Here is a 20,768-nt window from a genome sequence, read left to right as displayed (position 1 = left end):
TGTCTTCACTTTCATTGGTGGTTCTTCATTTGCAAGCTATTTAATATCCATGAGTTTACAGACTATTTGTCCAGTTTAAATCCATGGCATTCTGAGAAGATCCAATGGTTAGCACAATTTTTCTGTATCTGCTATGGCCTGTTTTGAGAGGGAGAACATGATCAGTTTAGGATCAGGTTCCATGAGGTACTGAAAAGAAAGTGTGTACTTTTGTGTTCATGTGAAATAATCTGTAGATATCAGTGAGGTCAGATTAATTGAAACCTGTGTCAGTTACATTTTCTATTTTTATTGTTTTCTTTTTTAGTTTCTGTCTCAATGACATGACCTTGGTGACATGGGACATTGATGCCCCCCACTATTAATATGTGAGGTTCAATGTGATATTTAAGCTTCAGCAATATTTCTCTCACCTATGTTGGTACTATTGTCTTTGGGATATAGACATCCAGAATTGAGATCCCATTTTGGTGGGTTTTTCCTCTAATAAATATGAAGTGTCCTTCCCTTTCTCTTTTGATTACTTTTGGTTGAGAGTCTGATTTGTGGATGTTACAATGGCTATACCACCTTGTTTCTTGTTTCAATTTCTGGGAAAATATTTTCCAACACCTTAGTCTAAGGTTGTGTCTATCTCAATTGCTGGAGTGTGTTCCTTGGATACAACAGAATGAAGGATCCTGTTTTTACATCTATTGTATTAACTTCTGTCCTTTTATTGTTCAATAGAGACCATTAAGGCTTAATGGTATTAATTACCTGTGATATTTACTTCATGCTATTTTGATGTTGGGGGGAAGGGTTTTCTTGCTTGTATGTATTGTGGTTTTTTTTTTTTTTTTTGGGTGGGATGTTTGAATGGTTATGTTAGTATAAAATCTGTTCTGTAGGGAGAATGTTTTTTTTTTTTGTTTGCATGTTGTTTTGGTTTTTGTCGGGGGAGTTGTTAGAGTATGCAGGCGAGTATGTGATCCCTTCCGTAGGTTATGCTGTGTAATTCATAATTTCTAGTCGGAGGTTGGGATGGTTCAATTTCTGAAAGTTCATTAGTATAATCCACTATAAATTTAACTGAAAGAATAAAATCACATGATAATCTCATTAGATGCTGAAAAAGCAATTCCAGCCCTGCTTAATGCTAAAAGAGTAAGAGTGATAAGGGAGACCAGTCCTATGGAGAAAAATAGTAAAAGCAATGGACAGCAAACCTGTAATGAACATCAAGCTAAATATAAAGATACTTAAAGCAATTCCTTTAAAGTGAAGGACAAGGTAAGGCTGCCCACTCTCCCTATTCAGTATAGTATTTGAAATACTATCCAGGGTAAAAGCATAGTTTAAAATTGGTTCTGACATGGAGTATTGCCAAGTGCTGTGAAGGAGGAATGGCACAGCATTTTAAAAACCCTGGGGTATGGCCCACTCTTTAGCACAGCATCATTGCACCTTAGTGAGTCATAGCCCCAAGGACCAAGTGTACTGAGAATTTCATGCAGCATTTCGCTCGGTTTTCCCCCTCATATCTCTCTATTTCTAAGAAGTACATAAAAATCCTCATGGAGCTTCCCACCACTCAGGGAGCAACATCACTGGCATTTGCAGTGATAATGGTCGAGGTCTTTTAGGAGTTTCCTCTGTGGCAGACCAATGCTTCCACCATCACCAAATGAAATGTAGAATAATGAGCAATGGCTGCCACCCGTATAAAGCATTAGGAAATATAAAATTGTTCGTTAAGCTGGCTAACATGATTTAACTACTGGATCAGATATTAAAAAAAACAAAAAAACAAAAACAAATTAGGGAACAATTTGAAGTTCTGAAAGCCTGGGAATGTTTAAGGTCCGGCATCAAGAACAATGGTGAGACTGGCTAATGGTGTGACTGTCACAGAGGCTGGACAGTCGAGGACTGATTTCTGTCCCAATTTTACCCTCAGCTTCCTTATAGGATTTAATAAGGATTGACAATCACAAGTGTACATTCTGATCATTTAAAGTAGATACAACTTTTTTATACAGATGTTTAGATTTGTGCTTTTTATAAGATTTTAATAGAGTACATTTAAAGATAGATCATACGATATTAAACCATTTCTCTCTATATTCAAATTGCTGCCTACAGTGAAGGGAAACTGACTGAGAAAACTACTTTGTTTACTCTTTGTTTCTCTATAACAAATTGCTTACTTATGAAACTATGTTGGCCTTGGGAGTAATTTGTTTTCTTTATATGTACTATGTAATATTTGTTCTCATAGAGTATTGGTTATCGCTTTTTCCAGCAACAAGCACGAGAAGAAACTAAAACATTATCACATTTGCAATTTTACATGGCTTGAAAGATTGCATTATGATATCAAAGCTGCTTGTTGTGGTTTGTCCTGAAGTTATCTGTATTTTGATTCTAATTCCACTACCCCAAGGACAGCTGCCTAGTCATGTACTTAGGTGACTTCACCAGAACCACCTCCCCATTGAATTTGTTAAGCACAGTTGAGGGGCAGGTACAGGATAAGAGGAGGCCTGTCATTGGAGGAGAAGAAAGGATGGGTGAGAGAGATATTTGAAGGAAGAGGAGGAGACTAGAGGAAGAAGGAGAAATAGGAAGAGGAGTGGGTGAGAAACCATGGTTAAGATTTTGCTCTGTGTATTTACAGGTTGTTATTAATGTTCCAAAGGAATGGATGGTAAATCACATTGCATATTTAAGTCGGAAATTATATCTTATCAATTGGGTCAAATTTTTTTGCCTTGTGTGTTCTTCTACGTGAGGGTCTGATTTTAGGAAAGTGTGTGGCGGCAAGGGACACTGGGCCAACATGGAGAAGGGATGTGTTTTCACCAAGATATCTACCAGATATATTGGGACACTATGGTGCTAGGGATAGCAGGGTAAAAGACAAGTTTTCTTTTTTCTTTTTACAATAACAGATGGCAAACCAAGGTGATCAGCAAGAACCCACTAGTAATCATAAAAGATGAGAGAACCTTTTTATTTTCTAAGTAAGAGGACACCGGTGCCATATTAAGTCATGTGATAACTTAAAGGCTGGAAATCAAACAAAGAATGCAGCCTGAGCTGACAGGCTGTTGGTCCCCTGCTCTGTGATAAGAAATGGCAGCTCAGAGAGTTAAGAAATTAAAGCTGCTTTTTAAAGAAAGTTGTTTAGAAAGTCTTTCAGGATACTCATATTCTTTTTAACATGGGCTTCATGGGAATTTTGGGGGGAAATCCTAGTTAAACAAAATACGTCTTTTTATTTTTCAGGTATTATTAACAAGTGATTAGTGTGTTTTGAGAAAGAAGAGAGTAGAGAGATTATCTGAATCAGTTGGGAATTTTCATCTACTTTTCAGAACTTAGAAAAAAATTAGTCACTAGCAAGTAGAGAGTTGTGATGAAATGTCTGTAACACCAGGGAGAGTGAATTCAGACATATATTGTAGAAGTTATAAGAAAAATCTGTGGCTTCGGGTAGAGAGGTTAACAGATATTTTGGGAAGAAATCCTGGTTTGATGTGTTGCTTATTGATATTAGAATTGATAAAATGTATTTGGTTAGTTTTATGAATTACCCCAATATATGGCTTGCTGATGACGGCTAGCGATGGTTTGTGGTTACTTTTGATATTTACCACAATAGAATGCTCAAATTCTCTTAACGTGAGCGCCACGGGAAATTTGGGTTAATTTCCTGATATCACCGAGTACAGAGTGATATCAGGCTCATTGTTTACATAAATTCCTTTTTAAAAAATTGTTTAATCTTCATGATGGGTGTGACTGTGAGTTTTATGCTTTTATTATTATTCTGGGAGATAATGCAAGATACAAGCTTTTCTGGTTTCAGTCTAGGGAACAGAGTATTTTGGGAGAAATATTTTGTCCTTTTAAAATTGCGATTAGGCTCTGGAAACCTCACAGAGTGATAGTGATCAGATTTGATAGTGGTAGACCGCGTGAAAAAATATATTCAGGAGAATCAAACAAAAAGATATCTTGATTCTAAACCTTTGTCTTGAGAGTTGTATGTTGCAGAGTGAACCTACTTGGAATCCTGGTCTCAGTGCCTTTCAGTTGGGTCCAGTCAGGACATATCGGCTATCGCATTTGTTTCATTCTCCCTACCGCCTACCCCTAAGGATATCTCAACACCCATGTACACCTTGAAGAATTTAGGGAGCACAAAGTCCAGGATGAGATTTGCTTACCTCTCTCCACACGTTTGGCCATTTAGTCGTTAAGGGAATTGAAAAAGAAATGGCAAATGGGCGACTACCACATGAAGGGGCAGTGAACGTACTTGCCAGTGGTGAGTCAAGGCCAACATCAGTTAAGCTGTATCCTTTGAATATGGCTCTCTCTCCCAAGCACCATGGACCCATCCTGAACGGGAAGCAGGCCGAACTCGAGTGACCATTGATCTCAAGAAACAAGCAAAGCTGGAGAGGGGCTTTCCTTGAGACTGCAACGGCCCGTCAGGGGCTGCCTCACTTGTCAGTTCTGCTTTTAGTAGCGGGTGATCATCCAAGCTTTCTGAATGAGGAGGAACCCTATCAACTCTCTTCCTTTGAGTCCAGAGTACTATCTGCTCTTGTGCCCACTTCAGGGGCCATGACAATGGATTCTGGAAGTACCAACATGAATGGAAAGGGCAAGGGGTGCTTAAGAGTCTGTGCGGTCAAGCAATTCTTACAACAGGGTAGATCCCTCTAACCAGAGGCCATCAGTGGTGCACTGATGTGACTTGGAGCCTCATAATCGAATGGGAAAGACTGATCCAACCCTTGCTCCTCATAGACTGCAGGGTCTAGAAAATCACTGGAGAACTGTGTTAGGGAATAAACATGTGATAGGATGTGAATAGAGCATAGAATGCATGGAATTGATATTAGAATTCCATTTGACTTCCAAGTGTTACTATGATACTTCTGCCTTGATGTCTCACTTACTATTTTTTCTTGTCCTAAAGCTCTTAATATTCTTTCCAAGATGTTAGTTTTGAAAGATTGAGTATGCTTCACAATGGAATGTATTTTCTCTAGTAACATATATTGAAATTCTAAATGTCTCTTCATATCTTACTCAGTTGCCTGGCTAGAAATCCTGGGATGCTTTCAATACTGGTAAGTTGATTGAACACAACTGTTTGCATTACAAGTTTTTCATATAAATAATTCTTTTGGTGACCCCCAATTAGATTGTACATCACACTTGCTTGGAGAAAGGAGTTAAGTGTTATGCCTTCTTGAATGAAGAGGAAGATCTAAGGCTACACTCCTCAGAGAAACATGATATCAGGTATTGTAGAAAGAAATATGAATCTAGGCAACAATAAATGTTCCAAGCTAACCTGTGAAGTAAAATAATGTTTGGAAAATAGCACTCCTTTATTAGCAGTATGATTAATCATTGTATTTGTTTTCATTTCAAATTTTTACCCTTTCCAGTCCCTGTTAATACATCCCACCACCAAGTACTCCTCCTCTTTTTCTCTAAGAGGGTGGCACCCAACTCTCCCACTCATTCTTGCCTCACCCCTCTAGAATCACTCTTCTTTGAATTGCTTTTCTCTGGGACATCAAGAATCTAAAGGACCAAGTTCTTCCCTTCCACTGATGTGAGATGAGGCAGTTCTCTGCTACATATGTAGGGTACCATACCATGTTTATTCTATGGTTGTTGGTTAGGGATATTGGAATTCTAAGGGGTCTGGATAATTGATATCATTGTTCTACCTCTAATTATAATCCAATTCAGCTCTTTCAGCCCTTCCCCTACATCTTTCATTGGGATCTCTAGGCTCAGTTCAATGGTTGGCTGTGCTGGCAAAGCCTCTCAGAAGACAGCCATATCAGACTCCTGTTTGCAAGCACATCTCAGCATCAGCAACAGTGTTCGGTTGGGTGTCTGCAGATCTCTGGACGGCCTTTCTTTCAGCCTCTGCTCCATTTTTGCCCCTGCATTTCCATTAGACAGTGATAACTCTGAATTAATAAGAGATGGGTGAATGGTCCCATCCTTACACTGGGGGCCATGTCTATATACTGCAGCTGGTGACTTCAGGTTCAATTTCTCTGTTGTTGTGTATGTTGGCTAATGTCATAATTGTTGGGTACAGGGAGCCTGTCACATCCCTAGTATCTGTGACATTCTAGAGATTACCTCCTTACCAGAAAGTTCATGCTATGTGGCTTTATTTGTGTTTGGGTTACTTCACTCAGGATGATATTTTCTAGTTTCATTCATTTGCCTATGAATTTCATGGAGTCATTATTTTTAATAGCTGAGTACCACACCATTGTGTAACTGGACCACTGTTTGTGAATTTGTTCCTCTTTTGAGGGACATCTGGGTTATTTCCAGCTTCAATCTTTCAGAAATAAGGCTGCTATGAATAGAGTGGAGCATGTGTCCTTGTTGTAGGTTGGAGCAAGTTTTGGGTATGTGCCATCGAATGGTACAGCTGGGTCCTCAGGTACTAAATACTATGTTCAATTCTCTGCAGAAGCTCCAGCCTGGTTTCCAGAGAGGTTTTAAGAGCTTGCTATTTCAACAGTGACAGAGTGTTCCTTTCTCTCCACATCCTTGCCAGAGTCTGTTGTCACCTGACTTTTTATATCAGCCATTCTGACTGGTATGACGTAGAATCTCGGGATTGTTTTCATTTGCATTTTCCAACGGGTAAGGATGTTGAATATTACTTTAGGTGCTTCTCAGCTGTTCAATATTCATCAGTTGAGAATTTTTGTTTAGAACTGTAGCCCACTATTAATAGTGTTATTTGATTCTCTGGAGGATAGCTTATTGAGTTTTTTTTTGTAAATATTGGATATTAGCTCTCTATTGGATGTAGGATTGGTAAAAATCTTTTTTCAATTTGTAAGTTGCTGTATTAAACTAATGACAGTGTCTTTTGCCTTACTGAAACTTTGAAATTTTAAGTACTTCCATTTTTCAATTATTGATCTTAGAACAAAAGCCTTTGGTGTTCTATTCAGGAAATTTTCACCAGTACCAATGACTTCAAGGCTTTTCTCTCCTTTTTCTTTTTGTCTTTTTTTAAATCATAGTTATTTTAACAGTAATGAAATTTCATGAACTACTGACAGGAGGAAATCATTTGTCAGTGGTCAGTGCATTCTTTCTGTGAAAAGGCATCATGACCATGATGACACTGTTTTTTCTTATTTCCTTTTTGGTTTGTAAAGACTGCATTTCTGGAGATAGTCCAATCATTTCCCTGTCCTTCCATATCTGCTTTCTGTCCTTACAACCTCCCCCTCAAAAGAAAACAAATAATAATATAACAAACAAACAAACAAACCCAACTGGGCCCATGCCAATTCTTTAAAAGAAAGCATTTAAGTCGGGGCTGGCTTACGGTTTCAGAGGTTTAGTCCATTATCATCAAGGCAAGGGGCATGGTGGCACCCAGGCAGACATGGTTCTGGAGAAGGAGCTAAGAGTTCTACATCTGTATCAGCAGGCAGCAGTAAGAAAGTGACTCTGGGTTTGGAATGTTTTTTTTTTTTTTTTTTGAACTTCATAACCCACCCTCAGTGACACACTGCCTCCAACAAGGCCATTCCTTCTTTTTTTATTTTAATTTAGAGAATACTTTAATAGTTTTTGTAATCAAACCCACGTAGATAAGACGTTACATATTTAATATAGTTTGTTACCCCTGTACAAATGGAAAAAAAAAACTTAAGTTCAAAATTTCTAGACCCATATGGCTGTTAATTTCTATACAGTGCCAACTCAACACAGTAACCGGGGATACTTTTTCCAAAGTTGACAGCACTGCTAAAGTTTCAGAAAATTCAAATAATATATCTTTATATATATATATATATATATATATATATATATATATTTACATAAAAAGACCAATAATAGCAGTGTGTTATGCATCAACAGCAGCAACAGCTTTTCCAGGTTCTGGAGTCATCTGAACAAAACTGTAGAGACATCCAGCACACTCCATTAAAAAAAAAAAAGTAAAAAAAAAAAACAAAACCCGAGAAAACAGCACAGTTCTGTTACTCTTGTGGTACCTGGCACCATTTTTTTTAAATTAGCTTCTCAATCATCATCTGGAAAGAAAACATTCTGAGCAACATCAATAAAAACAGCTCTGATAAAGCACAGTCACTACTTCGTATCATAAAGCAGGTACAAGCTATTTTACATCCACAGAGGTATGATACAGTACTGTCCTACATCTATAATACTAGAGGATACAATTTAAAAGGCATTATTTGAGACTTGATATTACTTTTCCAGCAGAGGGCCCAAAGGATGGTGTGACACAGCTTTGTAAAGAAACATACTCTAGACAGGATTTCCTTTCACTAGTGGCACAGTTCTAAGGATTCATTCTCTCCATGAATGTCAGCTAAAACCATTATTAAAAAAATGAAATATCCCTAAAACAAAACCGTATAACCACAGGATTCACATGAAGATGACCTAGTGGAGACAAGCTGGACCTCACCTTACCAACAAGCTATCAAATCTGTTATGTTTAAACAGTGAGACCTCCAAGGAAGGAGATGCCAAGTAGTGCTTCAAAGCTTCGGACCACAATCAAACACAGCATCCTTTTCAACAGAAACAGAAGCTCATCTGAATATGCTCAAGGATGCTTACATCAACATTTAATCATCTCCTCACTCATCCAGGAAGAAGGGCAGATCAGATATTACTGTACATTATTGTGTTCAACCACATCACCATGTTACAAAAATAGCAAGCTGCCATAATAAAAAATAAGGCTCCTCTATCCAGCACCAGATAGCATCATTTTACTTTCAAGCCTAGAAATTGCACACTTGAATATAAACCAATCGAAGATGACAAATGAGAGTTCATCTTGGTGGATTTTTTATTTGATGAATATGAAGTATCCTTCCTTATCTTTTTTGATGACTTTTAATTGAAAATTGATTTTATTTGATATTAGAATGGCTACTCCAGCTTGCTTCTTCTGACCATTTGCTTGGAAAGTTGTTTTCCAGCTTTTCACTCTGAGGTAGTGGCTGTCTTTGTCTCTGAGGTGTGTTTCCTGTAGGCAGCAGAATGCAGAGTCCTCATTGTGTATCCAGTTTGTTAATCTATGTCTTTTTATTGGGGAGTTGAGGCCACTGATGTTGAGAGATATTAAGGAATAGTGATTATTGCTTCCTGTTATATTCATATTTGGATGTGAGGATATGTTATGTGCTTTTCTTCTCTTTGTTTTGTTGCCAAGACGATTAGTTTCTTGCTTCTTCTAGGGTATAGCTTGCCTCCTTATGTTGGGCTTTACCCTTTATTATCCTTTGTAGTGCTGGATATGTAGAAAGATATTGTGTAAATTTGGTTTTGTCACGGGAAGATCTGTGCTGCTCTTTCCGGGAGCCTCCGTGAACCAGGGTTACAGATGAAGTTTGGTGTTTTCCTCTGGCGTCTGGATGTGCGCAGAGTGCAGTCTCTTCTGGTTTTCCAGGCGTGTCTGCCTCTCTGAAGGTTTTGCTCTCCCTCCCACGGGATTTGGGTGCAGAGATATGTTTATCCGGTCTGTTTCCTTCAGGTTCCGGCGGTGTCTCAGGCGCAGGGGTCCTGCCACTCCTGGACCCTCCCCTACGGGAACCCAGAGGCCTTATACAGTTGCCTCTTGGGCCAGGGATGTGGGTGGGGTGGGCAGTGTTGGTGGTCTCCTCCGCTCTGCAGCCTCAGGAGTGCCCACCTGATCAGGCGGTTAGGTCTCTCTCCCACGGGGTTTGGGAGCAGAGAGCTGCTGTGGGCCAGGCTTTCCCTCCTTTTTCATCACTTAGTTTCAATGTATCCAGTTTTATGTGGTGATCTTTTGTCAATTTTCAAGTAGCCATAGCTGTGTGGGTTCATTTCTACGTCTTCAGTTCTATTCCATTGATCTATCTGTCTGTCTCAATACCAATAGAATACAGTTTTTCATTACCATTGCTCTGTAATACAACTTTAGCTCAGGGATGGTGATTTCCCCAAAAATGCTTTTTACTTTTCAGAAGAGTTTTCTCTATCCTGGGATTTATTTTATTCCAAATAAATTTGAAAACTGCCATTTCTATGTCTGTGAAGAATTGATTTGGAATATTGATGGGTATTGCATTGAATCTGTAGGTTGCTTTTGGCAAAATGGCCATTTTTACAATATTATTCCTGCCAATACACGAACATGGGAGTCCTTTCTAATTTCTGAGATCTTCAATTTCTTTCTTCAGAGACTTGTGTTCTTGTCATATAAATCTTTCACTTGCTTGGTTAGAGTCAAACTGAGGTATTTTATATGCTTTTTGAGTATTGTCAAGGGTGTCATTTCCATAATTTTTTTCTCATCCTATTTCTCTTTTGAGTAAATGAAGTTTACTTATTTGTTTGAATCAATTTTATACTCTGCCACTTTGCTAAAGTTTTTTTATCATGCTTAGAATTTTACTTGTGGAATTTCTGGGGTCACTTAAATATACTACCACATCATCTGCATATAGTGACATTTTGAATACTTCATTTGTAATATGTGTCTCTTTATATCGATTTGTTGTCTAATTACTCTGGCTAGGACTTCAAATACTATATTGAAAATATAGGAGAGAGTGGGTGTCCTTCTCTAGTGCCTGATTTTAGAGGAATTGCATTAAGTTTCTCTCCATTTAGTTTGATGTTAGCTACTGGTTTGCTGTATATTGCTTTTTTTTGAGTTTTGTATGGTCCTTGAATTTCTGATATTTCCAAGACTTTTAACATAAAGGAGTAGGTTCTGTAAAATGATTTCTCAGCATCTAATGAGATGATTGCTTGTTTTGTTTTCTTTGAATTTGTTTTTATAGTGAGATTAGTTTGATTAGTGATCAGGTTCTTTATATTGAACTATCCGTGTATCTCTAGGATGAAGCCTACTTGATCATGATGGATGATTGTTTTTATGTGTTCTTGGATTTGGCTTGCAAGAAATTTAATTCAAACTGAGAATTTTTACAGGGATATTCATGAATAAATTCGTTTGAAATTCTCTTTATTTCTTGGGCCTTTGTTTGTTTTAGTTATAAGCATAACTGTGGCATCACAGAAGGAATTGTGTAGTGTACCTTCTATTTCTAGTTTGTGGAATAGTATGGAGAATATTGGTGTTAGGTATTCTAAGAAAGTCTGAGAGAATTCTGTACTAAACCTTTCTGGTCCTGGTATTTTTGTTGGGAGACATTTAATGACTGCTTCTACTACTTTACAAGTTATGGGGGTATTTAGATGGTTTATCTGATCGTGATTCAACTTTGGTACCTTATATCTGTCTAGAGAATTATCCATTTAATCCTTACTTTCCAGTTTTGTTAAGTATAGGCTTTTATAGTAGGTTCTGATAATTTTGTAGTTTCCTCATTTTCTATGGTTATATCTCTATTTCATATCTGATTTTGTTATTTTTAATTTGAATACTAAGGATTTACATATCTTCTGGATTTTTCAAAGAACCAGCCCCTGGTTTTGTTGATTCTTTATATAATTCCTTTTGTTTCTTCTTGGTTTCTTTCATTCCAGAGTTTGATTATTTCCTGCTGTCTAGTCTTCTTGGTGTATTTGGATTTTTATTGGTTCAGAGATTTCAAGTGTTTGGTCAAACAGCTAGTGTATCATAGCTCCTGTTTCTTTGTGGAGGCTCTCAGAACTATGAGTTTTCCTTTTAGCATTGATTTTTTGTATTCCCTATTTATGCCTTCATTTTCATTAAATTCAAAAATATCTTTAATTTTTTTCTTTATTTCTTCCTTGAATAAGTTCTCATCGAGTAAATCATTTTTCAGCTACCAATATATGTGAGACTTTGGTTGTTCTTGTTGTTATTGAAGACCATTCTTAGTCTGTAGTGATCACATAGGATGCATGGGATTAACTCAATCTTCTTCCATCTGCTGAGGTCTATTTTGTGATGGATCATATTGTCATTTTTGGAGAAGGTACCATGTGGAACTGAGAAGAAAGTGTCAGGAGCCATAACGGGACAAGCTAATAACTAGCAGGTGATTATCCTCAGATGAACAGCCTCGGAATATTTTATAATCCCCAACTGGTTTGCCCTTATTAAGCAAGGCTATAAGGGATTCATTTTGGGAAAATTTCCTGCTATTAAAATGTTACTCCTGTTGTTATTATTAGACATATATAACAATCATTGAGTAATAGCACAGCCATTTGGAGCAGATCTCTGCAGGCCTACGAAGTTGTACTGTCTTGTACTCATGCTATACAGACAAATAGATGAATTCTTTATTCCTAATAATGATCATACAATAATTTCTAAAATTATATCAATGGTTATTAAGCTCTTTTATAGTGGGACTCCTATAAGTCTCTTTCTAATAGTCAAAATCCAGTGACAACTCTGTTAGTCTCCCAGGTGTCACCAGTTAACTGTTCTGAGATAGTAAACAGACTTTCTGCTACTCAGAATACAATCCAATAAGTTGCAAATCAGTTATCAAGAGTCATGAAAAGAGAACAAACGATTTGTTACAGGTGCAAGGACAGAGGATAAGATATTGACAGGGTTTATCTATATATAACTTCACTAACAACTATGGTTTTGGATCTTCAGTGAGCCTGTGGAGCTGACATTTGTGATGAATGTTTAGACAGATAATTGCTCCTGATGGATATTCATGTGAACATTCTCGGTTGTAAACTTGTATTTCAATTTATGCTTTGATCTTTCATATGAACTAGTGGTGAACTTTGTAAAACATGATCATGTATTCTGAAAGATGTTTAGGTGCTGAGGACAAAGAGAAGACACACAAAAGGACTGAGAGAGAAGGTCTGAACTGGAAGGACAGAGACAGATGGACTGGGCTGGAGAGGGGGTGAGCTAAAAAGCCAGCTTTGAGCTAAGGAGAACTGAGCTAAGTAGAACTTAGCCAAAAATATCTGGGCTGAGAAGAAATGTAGACAGGAATAACTTAGAGACTATAAGTAACATAAGAGAGCAATCTGCAGAATGCAGAGTGGAAGAGGAAAAGAGAAGAAGCTGGAAAGAACAGAAGGTGCCAGCAGGTTTCTCCTAACCATGGCACAGAAAATATGATTTCTTAATAACAACGCAGACTTAGTCTTATTAAAAGGAACAAGCCTTTTCTTTTACAAACTTGTGTTTAATTCACTTAGTATTAAATAGTAAGAAGTGATTTCTTTCTGTCTGTAATAAAGATTGGAGCTCATCTTAATGCAGTGGTGCTCGGTATTTTGCTCCATATGCATAAGTAAGTATGGATGTCTGTGTAAGTATGTAATTATGAGAATGTATGCATGTGTCTGTGTGTGTTTAAGAATGTAATTGTGAGATTGCATGTAAGTTGGGCCCAGCTGATTTTGAGTGGACATATAAAAATGCACGTTTATGGAATCCAGGTGTAAAATTACATGTTTATTCATATTTGGCTTTGTAAAATGCTGACATCATTTGTGATTCAAATATACTAACAATTTGACTATACTTACCTTCATTAATATTTAAACTACTCCTTGAAGAAATTTTAATGGATAATATCAAAATATGTTTATAGGAATGGCACATCAAATACTTCTGCTTATAGTCAAAATCAGGAAATGCTTCTGATATTTATGCATTTTGGTATTTGATTATGGAAGAAACTGAAGTATCTTAGATTTTGAAATAATATTTATAAATCATTTATTATTAATGTTTGTTGACAGAAGGAAGTTATCAATGAATACATATATACAATGTGCCACTCATTACAAAAGCAATGTAATGCAAATTAAGCAATGTACAAAAGCAAATAAAAAACAACTTTCTAACATAAATAGAGCAAATTAAATATATATTTTATGAACTAAAGGTGAAAAATCATGTACAGAGGCAAGATATATCATTGAGTCTATCTACATTTGGAGTTAAGAGATGATTCATGCTTTTGTGTATTTCTTTCTAGACATCTAAAGAGATAAAATTAGTATGGAAAAAGCTAAAACTGCAATTAGTATGCTTGATGTATTATACATATTTAAAGAATGCTTTTGAAAAAAAATATAAAGAACATATTTTCAAGGTTATATATAAAGCATATACAAAAATTCACTGTGTCCATAAATTATCAATAACACTCAAGCAACTCTCTGGTCATATTATATTCGAATTATCAAATATACATATGTATGTATACTCACACAGGCACACTCACAGACACAAACAACCACACAATACTTCTAAAAATTTAAAACAAATTAGTAAATAATAGTCATTCAGACAAAACTAATGAAAAGGGATGAACTAAATTTCCAGTAAAATGTCCTCCCTAAAGTATAATTTCTAGCATATAAAGTTTTTGCCTCACGATTTTAAGAAAAATAAATATGGGGCCAATATAAGTAATCAGATCCCAGTTGGACTTATCATTCAGAATTAGAGTAGAAATTGAAATGGAGTCTGAAAAATATTAAATAAAGGGCTTTAGCTATACTTTTTCAATTATACAAAAAATCTGAGAAACAGTGAAATGACACAACATGTAAAATTGCTTTCTATTATGCATTGATATCTAAGTTTAGTATTTATAGTCTATAAAGTAGACAGTGAGAACTAAATCTCACAAGTTCTTTCCTGGCTTAAATACAATTTTCTTGGCTTGTGAATATACCCAGAACCAATCAATATTATGAAAATGGATACACGCTGTGTTACAACAAATAAAAGACATTTTGTTTATTTGTTAGGCATGAATTTATTTTTGTAGCATTTCTTCCCAGGTTTCTGTTGGGTATTTTATAAATCCTAACTTTGGTGTGGTCGGTAGTTAAATTTCACTGAACATGGCTGAATATGACAAAATAATAGAAATGGGTCCTTGGTGCAGAGAATATCTTTGGGTTCAACCTGCTTATCATGAAATGGTGGTCACAGTGTGCAAAACCAAAAACAAGGTAAGGAACTGTGGCTTCAGGTACAGGGCTCTTTATGAGATTTCACTTTGTAATATTGGAAGAATTCTTCCATGATATCAAGAGATTGTGCAGTGAGAAGGCCTTTTCTTTATTCCTGTAATGACAGCAAATATTTGTTGTTTTCAGTTCCCTCACAGAGCTTGCTAGGTTACTAGATCAATCAGGAAGTCTGGATGATGGATTTAGGTGTGCAAAATATGATGTTGGTATTGGATTTCTTCTAGGTACTTCTAGGGAAGTGACTTCATAAGATTTGTAATATAATCAAATAAGACCTTGTTAAAGATGTAGAAAGCACTGGGTGTGGTCGCACAGGCCTTTTCTCTTAGCACTGGGGAGGCAGAAGCAGCTAGAAGAACTCTAAGTTCAAGGCCAGCTTGGTGTACAGAGAAAGCAAGAGAGAGGATTCTGGTACTGCCATGGATATAAAAGAAACACTGTCTCGAAAAAGTTCAATTATAAGTCCTGTAGTATACAAAGAAAAAAATCACATTTTATTTTAGTAAGATGTTAATAATTTTATCTTGAGTCTAATGCAATATTTTAGCTATAAAATAATGTGAAGGCACTGAAAATGTATGAACAGATGTTTTCCATCACTATTCTCCTTAAACTACAAGCTGAATTTTTATTAAACATACCTATGTAAATATACTTTGAATTATTTTCTGTGACGAACTAAAGGCCTTTTACATTGTTAATTAAGAATGGTGGTTTTCAGGCCAATCTTGAAAGGTCATTACTAAGGTGGAGATGTATATTAAGCATACAAAATCTAATCTAAAATATTGTACAATAAAGAATGAGAACCTTTAATTGGTTTTCCTCTAAAGTATACAGCTTCTTTTTGGTGAACTGTAGAGTTGATGATTTGAACAAATTTTGTGAGAAATACAACCTGCTCTGAGAAGATAAGAAACAGGAAAGATAAGGAAAAAAGCCTGCTAAGGGACAACAAACTGGGAGAGAGTATTCTATGGAATATATAGGACAATAAATGTGTCCCCACTGGTTTTGATTAGTTGGGGACTTCATTATGCATATCTATGTACGTAGAAAAATTTTTTTTCATCTTAAGATTTTATGGTTGCTATGAAACCTCTGTCTTTTGTATTAAGGTCTTAGCATGTTTACATGATAATTTTGAAATATTAGTGTTATTATCAAAAGTCGTATTTGTACATATTTTTTAAGCAACAAAATAGGTACATGTCTGCTTGTGTTCATGAAGAAAGTTACAATGTTAAATATGAATATATATTTCATATATATATATATATATACATATATATATATATATATATATATATATACTCTTCTTGTACCATGTGTGTGAAGAAACCTTAGCAGATAGGACTGCATAGTAACCATCTTGCTAGAGTTTCAGGATTTTATTGTATCTTGTTTGACATGTGCATTTCTATTAAAATGCTAACTCCTTTCTAAATATCTTAATTTACCTGGAGAAATTTTCAATAACTCCTAGTCTGCTGTTTTTTCATAAATCAGGTCTATGGTTTAATTATTGAATTTTATTTCAGTAACTTCTTAATGTGCTTTATTTTGAAGGTAAATTAAATATATATATATATATATATATATATAAACATATGTATATAAACATATATATATACATATATATATATCAAAATATTTTATAAAAAGATTAAATTTTTAGTGGAAATATCACTTAGTGATGGACAATTTAACAAATGTTCTCTAAATTATTAAATATTCTCCATTTTTAATTAGTATAAAATATTATGAATACAATAACCTTTATCAACATACACATCTCTAGTTAATATAAACACAAATATGTTATTATTTTTTCTTTCAAATTTTTTCTTAGTAAAAAATCTTGAAATCTGAATCTGAGTTTTCTCATCGTTATTCATAAAGAAATCTATTGTTTTTTTCTTGAGAATAGTAAGGAATGTTCATTGATAGGTAGATAGCCAAGACTAACACAATATACACAATGGTTTTTCATTCACCCCTAGGAAAACTAAACTATGATGGTTTCAGGAAAATAGATGTAACTAGAAATTATACCAAGTAAGGAAACAAAAACTCAGAAAGGCAAATACCATGTGTTATTTCTCATGTAGATAATAGAATCTCATTTTCATATACTTGCATTTATGTGAAGCTGTTAGTGGTTTGAGTTCAATAAACTAGAATGGGTCTCATGAAATTAGAAAGTAGGGTTTTAAACAGTATGGGTTGGACTATATTGATCATGTGTGATATGAAAGTAGAAGTAAGAATAACGCAGACAGAATTGTGCGAGTGTTAGGGACATAGAGGGGGTGGGGAAAAAGTACTGAGGGAAGAAGGATGAAGTTGAATGTCTACAAACATGACAAAAGGCAACCTGTTACTTTATAGGCTACGTTAAAATAAATATTAAAAATTAAAACTGATACCTTAATTTTTTTCTTTTCTTTTTTTTTTCGGAGCTGGGATAATACCTTAATGTTTAAGGCAATATATATCATGTTTGAGGACAAATGCCAGCAAGTGATATCAAAACAATATATTTATCTTATTTGATCTTAGTCATATTACCCATAATTATTTGTTAAAAACATCACTTAACTGCCAAATTTGGTATCATTTAAAAAATCGCCTGTGAGGCAATAATTACTTATGGTAGTAGAGTATTATTATTATTATTATAAGAATATCAACTGGTAAAATCTGTGTTTTGATCTATGTTTTAAGTTTCTTTTTGCTTATCTTTTGCCCATCGTGACATTCCCACATACTGAACTATAATTTTGAATGTTGATATACTACTATAAAAATACGATTCTGCAGGGTTGTTGAAATTGCTCAATTATAAGTTCATAATATCCATAAGCTACAGGATACCTCCATAAAGCTCATAGATCCAAAGAAGTTAAACAAGAAGAAAGGCTCAAGTGAAGATGTTTGACTCTCATTTAGACTGGGGAATAAAATAGTCTTAGAGGGAAATTGAGGGAAGGAACTGGATGGGAGAAGGAAGGGAGAAGAGAATGGATTATGTGTGGGAAGGGACAGGAGATATGGCCATATAGTCATGAGAAGGAAAGGAAATCTTGAACTTATGGAGATGAGGAGGTAGGGGAAATCTCCAGGATGAGAAAGAGACCTGGGATAAGGGAGGTGCCCACGAATCAATGGGGGTTCCTAAGTTGTGACTCAAATTGATGATATGGAAAATGAAGTGGTCAACTCCTGTAGCCAGGAAGGACCACCAGTGGATGGTTAAAGACACAAGTACACCCACAAAGGATTCTACACAAAATTTGTCATTCTAAAAGAAAATCAGGGACTGAGTGAATTGCCAGTGAAAATTGAGATCCATCCCATGGGCAAGCACCAATTCATGGCATTATTAATGTTGCTCTGTTACACTTGAAGATAGGAGCATGTTATACTGAGAGACTCCACCCAGCAGCTGACTTAGGCAGATACAGACACCTACAGCCAAACAGTGGATGGAGCTTGAGGACAGTTTGGTGGCACAAAAGGCAATAGGAACTGCACAGGAAGACCAACACTGTCAACTAACCTAGAACCCAGGGAACATTTAGAGCCTGACCCCTCAACCGAAGATCATGCACAGGGTAAATCTAAGCCCCCAGTATATATGTGGCAGACATGTAGATCAATCTTCATGTGGCTTCCGCAAAAACTAGAGTGGGGGATGTCCTGAAAGTTGTAGCCTGAGTGAGGAATCTGTTCCCAGACAGGGTTCTGTTGTTTGGCTGCAGTTGGAAAGAATTTGCCTAATTCTGAAGAGACTCGATGTTACAGAGGTGGGGCCATAACTAGGCGTGTCATCATCTTAGGAGAGAAGAAGATTGAGACAGAGACTCTGTGAGGAAGTGACAAGGGAGGGACAGCGTTTGGTATGGAAATTAAAAAAATTAATTACACAATTTGCTATAACTTTAACAGTAATCTCTTAGATTATAGTCTCAGTGTAGATAAATACTGTGCTCTAAATCCAATCTCTTTTTGTGGTCTTCTACTTGGTTAACTGGTTTCCTTTCCTTACCACCAGAGGTCATAAATAGGGGTATGGGAATGCAATTTTCTTCAGAAGTTAGGCATAGATATACCATTAACGAGGACAGTAGGCAAATGAAATATAACTGAGTATTGAGGATTGAGCTAGAGTAGTGAACATAAAGTCATTTCTTGTTTAATAACATGCTTTTTATCATGGACAAATACAGGAACAGAGGATTCCATATATATAACATATAACATATTTTTGGTCTTACATTTTCCTCTCCTTCACCTTCCCATAGATATTTCTAGTTTATATATATATATGCATGAACAGCACTTGAAACTCAGCAGAAGAATCAATGCAATGATGATGCAATTTACCTTATCATAAAAGAAGGTGTTTTCCAACTCTTTATCTGACATAGGGATCATATCCATAGAATAAGACCCAATATGTATTATTCTTCAGAAATATATTACATACTAGAACAAATGCTTAAAATAATTGCACAATAATTTTCAAAATGTACATGAAAAATACTAAACCCACAAATCATTGGTTAAGTATAAATACAAATGACAATGATTATACTGTGTTGCTTGAAAAATTTACCCTGGTATACAGTTGCTTGGACTAAATTTTAATATAGCTACCATAGAAATCGATATAGACACTAAAAACTGAAATCACTTGTTATTCAATAGTACCACTGAAGGAATATGTACCTGAAGGTATCTACATGTACATTCCTGTGATACCTTCATTAAATGAGTTTATCTTCTCACTGTTCACAATATCCACGTTACAAAATTTGATAAATAACATATATAGACACTAGAGCTTAATGTAACCATAAACAGAGCAAAATTACATCATTGGCACGGATATTGATGAAGCTAGATATCATTGTCACAATTGAAAAAAAAACAGAACTGTGAGGAAAAATTCCATAATCTTATGAAAGTAAACAACTATTGTTTATTGGACTTTGAAGCCTCTTCTATAGAAGGAAAGTCAGATGTCATGTTACAAAATCGGTCACAGTTTTCCCATGACTCAGATGGCTGTAGAGAGTATCCTACTACTCCTGTTTTGATAAATGGCCATGTTGTCAAACTGTCTTCCAATTCTTATTGTTTTTGTCCATAGATTACAGCTTTCATGAGCTGTGGTCAGAGAAATGTATAGGTGTACTGTTCAGAAATTAGTGCAGATGAGTGTGACTGGTTTAATGCTAAGACCGTGAGAAGAAGAATGCTGAGAATAAGGCTGTGGAAACATTACAGAAAAGGAGAAGGCAGAATGTGATTTTTGGATATGACACACTTATTGGACCTATGGACTCATTGCATCTACATTCTTATACACAAGTCCTGCACTTGATTAAGACAAGATTAGGGAACATCCCAGTAGGCAGTACTCAGTGAAAAAAATGGATTTCAAGGAAAATAAAAAAGGAAAATACAAAGAAGATGAAACTGGAAAGGAAATGTATCTGGAGGGAGTAGAACCATATTAAGGATAGGTGTGATCATGGTACATTGTACACACATGTATGAAGAATAAATAATATTTCTAAAATAAGAAAAAAATTCAGAAAATCTATTAAGGATTTTTATATCCTATGGAAGTCAATTTTTCCCCTAAGATTAGAATAGAGTATCCTAACTTTTGGTAAGATGCAGGAAAGTCAGTGAAAAAAAAAGTAGTTAGATTAATTCAGTTCATGCTGTCTGCATTATGGAAATATCAAACTGAGGCTCATTAATCTGTAGAG

Source organism: Rattus norvegicus, chromosome Y, assembly GCF_036323735.1.
Source record: "Rattus norvegicus strain BN/NHsdMcwi chromosome Y, GRCr8, whole genome shotgun sequence".
Taxonomy (NCBI): Eukaryota; Metazoa; Chordata; class Mammalia; order Rodentia; family Muridae; genus Rattus; species Rattus norvegicus.
Note: the sequence above shows the minus strand (reverse complement) of the source record.